At 36.0% G+C, this 11194-nt stretch overlaps 1 long non-coding RNA gene across 1 annotated transcript; it reads right to left on the bottom strand.

The window, feature by feature from the left end:
* Positions 1 to 6327: 6327 nt before the first annotated feature.
* LOC311280845 lies at positions 6328 to 10932 on the bottom strand. The gene is made up of 7 exons (XR_014625739.1): positions 10679 to 10932; positions 10468 to 10529; positions 10115 to 10205; positions 9641 to 9708; positions 9368 to 9464; positions 8344 to 8465; positions 6328 to 6425 (listed from the first exon to the last, which is right to left on the bottom strand). It is a non-coding gene; the product is annotated as an uncharacterized lncRNA (long non-coding RNA).
* Between the last annotated feature and the right edge of the window lie 262 nt (positions 10933 to 11194).

The raw sequence follows: 11194 nt of genomic DNA, 5'->3' as shown, positions 1-11194 counted from the left end.
ATATAATTCTAAAACGAACTAAAAACTTGCATCCACTTTCACTTACTCTGTATCACTCCTTCTGAAGACACGTAACAAGGTCCAACAGGGAAAATCATCCAGTTTCCGCGGGCTTCTCGAAAATTCTCAGAGAGAAAAAAATGATTCACCGAATCATCTTGAGAGGTTCATTTTCATGAATCGCAAAAATACGCCCATGATGGATTGAATCTGACCATGAATAAAAACTGAAACAGCTAGACAATTTGTTTTGTGTAATTTAATTAATTTGTGCTCATAATTTTAAAATAACAGTACTGTTTTTAATGTAGACTAACGTTACACACTAAAATAAAATTGAAGTTTAGGTTTAACTGCAGTCTACCAGACAGCACCCAGATAGCACACGTACGTCGGGCCGACGTTGGCCCGATGTACAAAGTTCCATCGGCACGACGTCGCTCAGAGATCGTTTGCTCATCGGCAATATGTTGCCTCGACGTCGGCCTTTGATCGCAAATGATCTCCGGCCGATGTTTGAACGATGCAAAGCTGTAAATCTTTTGGCAGCTCTGCATGGGTTTTATAGGACCTTTATTTATATAGGTCGGACCTTTCGGGCTACTCCTTAGACACCATGCGCTGCTTTCATTGACGCATGCACTTAGGAACACACGCACGCACACACACACACACACAGAGCGTGGGGGTTCCGGCAAGATGGCGGACTGAGTAGTCAAGCTGTTTCGTGCTCTCACAAAATTTCCCAAGTTAGTTTAGTTTGATAAGTTTTTTTCCACCTCCACCTGCTAATACACATACCCTAAGTTGTGGTGCCGATATGGAAGATCATTGTTACGAAATGGAAATAGCTATAGGTTCGAGCAAAAGGGAGAGAGGAGCTGATTCTGATCCACCCACACCGAGTAAACCCCAAAAAGGGAAAAAGTCTAAAAAACCAACAGAGAGTGAGGAAAACGAGGTGCCCAATTCGGCTATTCTGGATGCGATTAAAGCCCTTGGAACTAAAGTAGATTTACAGCACGAAGAATTAAGCACGCAAATGAAGCAGCACAGTGCGATGATTGCAAGTGTTGCTAAGTCCGTCCAAATAAATGCGCAGGAGTTACGAGAATGCAAAGACAAAATTAAAATGATGGAGAAACAAATTGAAAATCTATCTGAAGTCAATAATGATCTGAAAATTCGTGTGCTGGAAGAGGAAAGATACAAGAGAAGATGGTGTCTTCGCATAAAAGGTCTCAAGGAGAACTCAAACGAGCGCATAAGAGAGGATGTGATTCAGCTTCTGGGCAAGATAACGCCTGAGTTTGCTTCTACTATGGAGGAGGCTGTGGATGTCGTGCATCGGGTGGGAAGAAAGGAGACCGGTCGTTCGAGAGAGGTGATCATTCTTTTTACCCGCAGATTGGTGCGGGACGAAGTATGGAAGAGAACCAAGTCGTCATCGGTGTGCAAAGAAGCTGGCATCCGTTTTGCCGAAGACCTGACGAAAGAAGATAGACTATTGAGACGTGAATTATGGCCAAGAATCGAACAAGCCAGAAAGGAAGGCAAGGCGGCTGGGTTTAGAGGTCCATTTGGATATATCGAGGGTAAACGTATCTCTTAAAAAGGGTATTGACTGCTTCTCTTTGATATGAGGTGAGGTGGGGTGATAAAGGAATGGGACTCTGTTTTTTTTCTATCCCAAAAACTCTTCACGTAATCTACATCTTTATTTGGATTTACATTTTTAGTTTTTGTATTAAATTTTAAGTTTTATCTGTTTAATTGTTCATGTTCGTGTTAAAATCTGATATCTCATTTTCTTCTTTAAATTGTAGGGGTTTAAAGGACTCAGTTAAGAGAAAGGCAATTTTTTTATTTTGCAAAAGTCAAAAATCACATTGTTTTTTTCTACAAGAAACACATTCAGAGTTGGCAGATGTTACCTTTTGGAAAAAGCAGTGGGGGGATGATATGTTATTTAGTCATGGTTCAAATCGGTCTGCAGGGGTCGCTATATGCATGAATAAATGCCCAGGGAAGATTATTACACACAAGGCTGATGTTAATGGCCATTGGCTTGCAGTGGTCCTACACTTAGACGAAATATTTTTCATTTTAGTTAATGTGTATGGGTATAATGTTCAAACCCAGAATAAAGGTCTGTTGGAGACAATAACAAATGTCATAAGTGACCTAAAAACTAGTTACCCTACAGATTATATTTTAATCGGTGGCGATTTTAACATGACACCAGATGAATACATGGATAGACAACCGTCTAAATTTGATATTTCTCATGCTAACAGTATTATTCAAAATTTCTGTTCATTCAATGGATTATTTGATATTTGGAGAAACTTAAACCCCACTGCCAGACACTTTTCGTGGTTCAAATCGAATGCCACTTCAAAGTCGAGAATTGATTATTGGCTCGGATCTGATTCTCTTTCAAGTAATGTGACTAAATGTAATATTTCAGGTGCCCCCTTAACAGATCATTGTGTGATCAACTTAATCTTAGAACAAAGAAATAAATCTTGCAATACTAGAGGCTATTGGAAATTTAATGCAGACTTGTTGAATCATACTGATTTTTGTACATATATTAAAAAAATAATTGCTGAATTTAAAGTAAAAAAGATGCCAAGTGGTATTAAATGGGAATATTTAAAACATAAATTAAGAGAATATTCAATGACCTTTAGCAAAAATCTGATGAAAAAGAAACGTAAAAAAGAATTCCAGTTAATACAAGATATTAATAAATGCTGTTGTCAACCTAACATGTCAGATGAAGATAAAGAAAAACTTATTAAGCTTCATTCCATTCTAGATGAATTCTATATTAAAAAGGCAAAAGGGGCATATGTGAGATCCAGAGCTAAGTGGCTGGAAGAGGGGGAAAAAAATAGCTCGTACTTCTTTAATTTGGAGAAAAGGCGACAAGAGAAAAATTCGATCAGTAGTTTAATTGTGGACCAAGTAGAACATTCAAATCATAACTTAATAGTAAATGAGGTGTTTAAATTTTACTCCAATTTGTATTCCTCTTCATTTTCCTCTGTTAATTCTAATTCTTTTTTTCAGATGATAAAAAATAATATACCATCTATTGATAGTGTATTTGAAGAACTATGCGATTCAGACATAACCATACAAGAGCTTGATGCTGCGATTAAACAGAGTAAACCTGGTAAATCACCAGGTCCTGATGGGTTAACCACAGATTTTTATACATTTTTTTGGGATGACCTAAAATATCTTTTATTTGAAGCCTTACAAGAGTGTATAAATAATATTGAATTATTGCCAACTATGAAACAAGGGCTTATCATTTTGTTACCAAAGCCAGGAAAAGATAAAAGGATATTAGACAATTTACGCCCCATAACACTACTAAATACTGATTACAAACTGTTTACTAAAGCACTGGCTTCCAGATTAAAAACAGGAATATCACAAATTATTAGTGTGACCCAATCAGGATTCTTAAAGGATAGGTCAATTCATAATAATATCAGGTTAGTTTTTGATTTGATTGAATATGGTCATTTAATTGAAGAGGATGGTTTAATTTTATTTCTAGATTTCTATAAGGCCTTTGACATGGTGGAGCATTCTTTTATTTTTCAAACTCTTAAACACTTTGGTTTTGGTCCTAAATTTATTAATATTGTTGGAATGCTTTATAAAGACATAAACAGTTCTGTAGCTCTTACTCAGGGTACATGTCCAAGATTCGAGGTTAGAAGAGGCATCAGGCAAGGTTGTGGATGTTCTCCTTTATTATTTATTATGGTAGCAGAAATGTTGTCTATTTTACTCAAAATGGGAACCATTTCTGGCATTGATTTTGAAGGTAATCATTTTATTATCAGTCAATTTGCTGATGACACTATACTCTTTTTTTAAGAAATGAACAGCAAATACCCCTAGCACTTCAGTTAATTAAGTTTTTTTCAGAAGCTTCAGGTTTAAAGCTAAATATGTCAAAATGTGAGTTATTGGCCATTCACGATCATCCTAATGTAACATTATACAATATCCCAGTGAAAGATGAAGTCAAATATTTAGGTATCTGGTTATCTAAGAGGATGGATAATTTGGAACATTTAAATTTTGATAAAACCTTGGATAATTGTAAATTAATAATGAATACTTGGCTGCAGAGAGACATAACAATTTTTGGAAGAATTTTATTGACAAAAGTAGAGAATCTTTCTAGATTCATCTATCCATGTTTCTCTTTGGCAGTTTCTGCAAAAAGGATAAAGGCAGTTAACAAATTAAACTTTGATTTTATATGGAAAATGAAAAGTCATTATATACGTAAATGTGATATGATTAAAGATTATGAAGAAGGTGGTCTTAAAATGATTGACTTTGATATTATGAATGGGGTCATTAAACTTAGATGGTTGCAGTCTTTCATTAATGATAAGTCCTCTTTCTGGTTTGAGATTCCTACTATCGTATTCAACAAATGTGGTGGCATAAGTTTTCTGCTGCAATGTGACTTTGAACTTTCCAAACTCCCTGTAAAACTTTCTGCTTTCCATCAACAAGTATTATTATACTGGAAATTGATTTTCAAGCATAACTTTAGCCCTCATAATATGTCAATCTGGAACAACAGATGTATAACTGTGAACAGAAAATCTTTGTTTATTGATGAGTGGTGGCAGAAAGGCATATGGTCACTAACACATGTGATGGACAATGTGGGAAACATACTGAGCTATGTTGCTTTTTGTGGTAAATATAATATAAGCTGCTCCTCTAAAATGTATGAAAAAATTATCAAGAATATTCCATTACAGATGCTTAAATTAGTAAGTGAACATCTGAAATATTCAAGGATATTACCTAAACTACAAGAACTTATTATAGAAAATGTAAGATTTGTTGACAGAAAATGTTCAAACAAATTCTTAAGAGACTGTTTAGTACATCAATGTTTCCCAGGACCGTTATTAAGAAATTATATTCTTCGTCATTATGAGAAGAAAGAAGTGTGTAAAATTAGGACCAATTTTCTTTCATTTCCTGTTAATCCTAAATGTAAAGAGGTGCACTTTAAAATTCTGAACCATATATATCCAACAAAAGAATTTTTAAGAATGAGATTTAATGTTGGGGATTCAAATTTATGTCAAATATGTAAGGTAGAGATAGAAACGGTTGAACACTTGTTTTTTCAGTGCATTTTGGTAAACAAATTTTGGAATGATGCATTGAGATGGATGCAACAAAGAATACCTGTAAGGTTGATACTGTCGTGGGAATTTATTAAATTTGGTTTATTAATAAAGGATAAAAAGGTATCTTATGTAATTAATAATGTGTTGCTTTTGTTGAAATTTTATATACACAAATGTAAATTTTTCAAAATCCCTCCAAAATTAGTGGTTTTTAAGGAGGAATTTAAAGTATATTTAGAGACTGTGAGAAGGATGAAAAGTCCTAAAGCAGTGTATTTGTACTCCTTATTGGAAGACTTTGATTTTATAAATTGAATATTGTCCTTCTCCCCTACCTTATATAATTATATGTTCATTTATTTTTATTGTATTATTTTTATTTTATTTTATTTTCATCTTGGCTTCAATTTACTTGCTGATGAGAATATGTATATTGTGATGTAATATCTGTATGTACGCTCTGGTTTGTTTGTAAAATTTGAAACTACGAACGCCTTTTTTGTTAATGTTCTATAAATATGTCAATAATAAAAAAAAAAAAAAAAGAAAAAAAAAAAAAAGAAATAAAAAAAAGAAAAAAAAAACACACAGAGCGTAGATCGCGCTGCAACACTCACTCAGCAGCACATAAACTGTAGTCAACATTGCCCCGAGACTTAAATTGATAAAATAGCTTTGATACTGAACACATGCAACTTTCATCACTCAAAATGGCCATATTCAAGAAAAAAAGTGGAGTAGTTTTACAGTTCCATCTTACCTCACACTCTTTCAACGTTAAACTGATGGAATACATGCTCTGCTTCTGTGAACAGTAAACCCCGCCCTCTATGATTTGATTGGCTATCTATTTGGATGGTCGCTGTAAGGTAGACCAGCCTAAAATGTAACTTTTAAACCTTTTTGCCATCCTAAAAACAGAGCGGAGCAAGAATTTCAAATATTGAATTTCCAGTTTGGGCATTTCTAACTATTGACATACTATTGTTATTATTGATATAATTATTCTCAATGTCTATGTACATATATACAGCCCTGGAGTTACTTGACTATCCAATATGAAAAAAGTAGGCTATACTGACAATATCTTCTTAATGTTGTGTGTAACTGTCTCTAGTATAATGAACAGACACAATTCAAGTTAAGACATTTTAATGACACCAGAAAGAACTCCAGGAGAAAAGGGATCAAAAAGGAACAGCAACAATGTAGAGAAGGATTCTTCCTGGCAACCTGTAACAGAGTGAAAAACATTGAGAAAAAGCAGTTAGGACTAAAGCTAAGAATAAAATTGGCATTACACTGGATAATATAATTAAAAATCTAACAACAATCAAAGGTACATCAGCTGGCAAACCATTTAATAGTTTAATAGGTTTAATAGTCTATTTAAAGGGAATGATTGTGGTGGGGAGTTTGCTCAAACTACGGCAGCGATACAGCGAATAGTTGTTCTAAAAGACGGCGCCGTCCGCGGAGCGCTTTCAAAGGCCAGTGAAAGCATACTGTCAGTTAAGTTGTAAGTAGACGCTAACTGTTTCTCATGGGTTCGTATGGTTATGGTATTTTAAACATTTACAGGGGTAAGTCTGTGATTTTATTGCCATCCGAATCCATGATGTCAGTGTTTTTTCTCACCCAACCCGCGTACATTTCTGAATTGCTTTTATAAAGAACACCGCTTTCTCACATAACGCAGCCCCTGCACGAGTGAATAATTGATTCTCAAGCCATCGATATCAGCAGATTCAGCAGCATCGCCACGGGCAGCACTGGGTAACGTCACACGTAAGAAGGAATATCTTTAGCAGCTTTCTAAGGTATGGTTCGGGGAACACGCCTATAAATGGTATACCTTTAGTTAACCTGTTAAGCTGCAACCCCACTTTTGAAAAATCCCCAGAAATGACATACCCAAACTGAAACAGATACAATTCATGAACCCTTTGTACTAAAAGCACAAGTATGATCTCATTTGAAAGCTGACACCTGGCGGTTTATTGTAAATGTAGAATTAATTATTGTCATAATGAAATTTTATTTTATAAATAGCTTTCTAAAGTATGGTTCGGGGAACACGCCTATAAATGGTATACCTTTAGTTAAGTTATACCTTAAGAGTCTTCGTAGCATGCTAAGAGACAACGTTATCGGGAAACGCAGCCCAGGATGAATGAGACACTGAATTAATTGGTTTTAAAGTGTTTGAATTAATGATTCAAATGAGTATCTTTTTTTTAAAATAGACTAGAACATGTTATTCTGATGTATGTTATCGTGATCTCCATTTTAAACAAAACAAAAACGATTTTAAACCAAATAGATTCTCAGTTTACCCTGAATTAGGGGCCGTTCACATATCGCGTCTAAAAACGTGTGGAAAGCGCTCTCTCCTTTCTACAAGCACTTGCGCTCCCGTGGCGTCTGTCGTTGCTATGCAACCATGAACTGCGCTCTCCATGATGACAAGGAAGTATCAGCAAAGGAATAATTGATTTCTAGCCCTCGCATTAGCTTTACTACTAGATATATTTATGGAGATGAGAAATAAAAACTCGCCCTGTACAGCTATGATCAGCTGTTCGGCCGAGTTTTCCATGTTGTTACGGAAAGGCCAAAGCTGATCGGTTGGTTTTTGTCACATGACCTGCGGTGCGCTTGTGGCATTCTGAAAAGTTGAGATGTTTTCATCTCGCTGTGGCATATGCGTGCCTGGAAAAACGAGCACGCTGCATCGCGTCACTTCTATTATGGTATTACCGGTGTTGTCACACTTTGATTAACTGGTGGGGAAATATCCGAACGCATGACTTACAGAAGGTACAATTAACTAAGAATGTTTCAGGAAACACGTATTAACGATAAGGTACAGCTTAAGGTATAACTTAGGAACGACGTAGCATTAAGAAGGTTTCGGGAAATTCAGCCCTTATCATAATTAATAACGTGTTTCCTGAAACGTTCTTAGTGTTGCGCTTTTATTGAGCAGGTCATGCAATAACATAAATTAGTTATTTACACCAATAATGTGATGCGGCTGCTGGGCAATCTGGTGAGTTTTGGAGGTGGAGCATTGAAGAGAGGGGTGTGTTTGTTTGGGTTCATTCCAAATATCAACAGTGTCCAACAGCGTTTTTGAAATATCGCTTACCCCACCTTAATATCTGGCAGTTTTTTTATGTCCATCTATAGTTGCCATCATCTGAAGTCTTCACAAGTGAGGCTGGATCCAAACTGGAGCTGCTATAATCTCTAGTGAACTTGCTGAGCATCCTGATATAGAAACAGGGAAGCAACAGGAGAAAGATTAGCATAGCTGCAGTTCATATTATTTCAGGCAAAAGATGATCATGTGCACTTTTTACTATTTCATCACATATTAACTGTAAAACAAGATTATGAGATGTGTTAATTGAATGCTTGGCTAAAGAGTTGTGTCTTTAGTCTAGATTTAAATTGGGAGAGTGTGTCTGAGCCCCGAACATTATCAGGAAGGTTATTTATGAAAGTAAAAGAGTAGCAAAACTCGAGAGCATAAAGATGTGAATTTGAGAACTTGTCCCCTGTAAAATACAAGTCCAAAGTTGAATTTAAAGATTTGCACACGCAGAACGTGACTTAACGCATAGACAGTGATATTAAAATAAATAAATGATAACTCAGTAAACACCATACTAATTAAAAATAGACTGCTATGTACAGTTAAGCGTTTTCCTCACATAGAAAACTGGTAGAAAACGCTTAAAGGTCCCATGGCATGAAAATTTCACTTTATGAGGTTTTTTAACATTAATATGAGTTCCCCTAGCCTGCCTATGGTCCCCCAGTGGCTATAAATTGTGATAGGTGTAAACCAAGCCCTGGGTATCCTGCTACACCTTTGAGAAAATGAAAGCTGGTAATAATCATAAATGTTTCTTGAGCGTCAAATCATCATATTAGAATGATTTCTGAAGGATCATATGAAGCTGTGATGCTGAAAATTCAGTTTTGATCACAGGAATTAATTACATTTTACAATATATTCACATAGAAAACAGTTATTTAAAATTTGTTATATGATTTCACAATATTATTGTCTTGGTGAACATAAGAGACTTCTTTCAAAACACAATTTTTTTACCAACACAATTAGTGTATGTTTGACATTAGTGTATGTTTGAAGTTTTACTTACTAATCATATGGTTCATAGCGCCTTAGAGATGATGATCCGAGATGATGATCCGCCCAACTCTGCTACGGTGGAGGCCAGGGCATCAACATTGAAGGATCTAGGAACACAACAATCCATTTGTCACAGAGCCAAACAATATTATTATATAATGCCAGGTTTATTACAAGTAAGAAGCTATAGCTAAGCTATATATAAGCTACAGCAGAGGTGAAATGCTTTTCTGAGATGAGTTTCTGAATCTATTTGACCTGCATCTGGGCATGGAGTACCTACGGCCTGAGGGAAGTAGCTTGAACTGGCAGGACAAAGGATGACTAGGGTCAGCTGCCTTCTTTGCCACTCTGTTGAAGTAAATGTGTGAGAGAGGGGGAAAGTTAATGCCTGCAATCTTGCTACATGTCCTAACAATACTCTCTAATCGTTTTTTGGTTTTTGTAGACAAGGAACCAAACCAGCAGATAAAACAGAAGGTTAAAACAGACTCAATAAAACAAGAATAAAACATTCTCATCAAAGTGGGGTCAATGTTAAAATTCCTCAGTCTACGGTAAAAATACATTCGCTGGTGGGCTTTGGCACAAACAGCATCAGTGTGTGATTCAAAACATAGCTTACTATCAATTATTGTGCCATGGTACTTGTATTCTTGTACTACCTCAATAGGTTGGCCATTAATGATAGTGAGGGGAAGAGGGGGGCTCTGTTTCCTAAAATCAATAATTAATTCTTTAGTTTTGGATTTCCTACCTGTATTTCCTACTTCTCTGGCAGCAGCAGCTTTCTTCAGAAATGTTGAAGTCGTGGAGCTTTCCCTCTATTATGGGTTATTTTGTTGCTGCTGAAATCACAGAACATTTTTTTTTATCAAATTTGTGTTTACCACTGAGCTAACGAAGTTTCAACCAATTTTATCACTCCATGTAAGTGACGTCACCGATTACATACGTTTATGTTTACGTTTGTGTAAAATAAATTAGCTCACTTCCAAGTAAAACCTTTACAAAACCTCTCATATACACAAAAGAGGTGATTAAAAGCCCAAACTTTCATAAACAAAAGCTCAACCGAGTTAACTTTAACGTTAGCTTAACTTAACTTACCTCTTCTGAAAACGGTTGAGATGCTAACGGACTTTTTCCGAAGACACGAAGGAAAGCCATGTCTATAAAAGTAAATATTCAACATAAGCGTATCAATTACAAGTAAGAGAAGTGTCAAGAACAGTTGTGTGTATTATCCGTGTGATTTTAGAGACTAATATCACCTGAAAGCAGTGAAAACAACAGCGAGAGAGGGAGTTTTCTTGCTTACCAGTCGCAGTGGTCCCGCGGCGTTTCCATGGCAACTCTGCGCCGCGGCCGCTCCAGTGTTTGAAAGCGACTTGAAAGTTCACGCGCACAACGCGACATCGGCCTCCCGTATAGTGGGCCGACCAAAAGCCGACGTAACGGAGCTGGGAAATAGAGCACTGTCTGACAAGAGATCTGCCTACGCCTGGCCGACGCCTTTGCGATGTTATAGGGAGGGAGGCCGACGCTCGATGTTAGGCCAACGTCGGCCCGACGTACGTGTGCTATCTGGGCAAGATATATAAATTAAGTTTAGTTTACTAAGTTTAGTTTACAAAGTAAATTTACTTCTATTAAAGTCATTTATACTTCATTAGAGTATAATTGAATTAAAACCAGCAGAAAATTTAGTGCAGTTGTTTTAACTTACATTTATAAGTTAAAATAACAATTATACTTGTTAATTCAACAGAAAATCTAGTGCAGTTGTTTAAACTTACATTTTTAAGTTAAAATAACAATTTAAGTTGTTCATTCA

Source organism: Rutilus rutilus, assembly GCF_951802725.1.
Source record: "Rutilus rutilus genome assembly, chromosome: 2".
Lineage (NCBI taxonomy): Eukaryota > Metazoa > Chordata > Actinopteri > Cypriniformes > Leuciscidae > Rutilus > Rutilus rutilus.
This window is presented reverse-complemented; position numbering and strand designations above follow the sequence as displayed.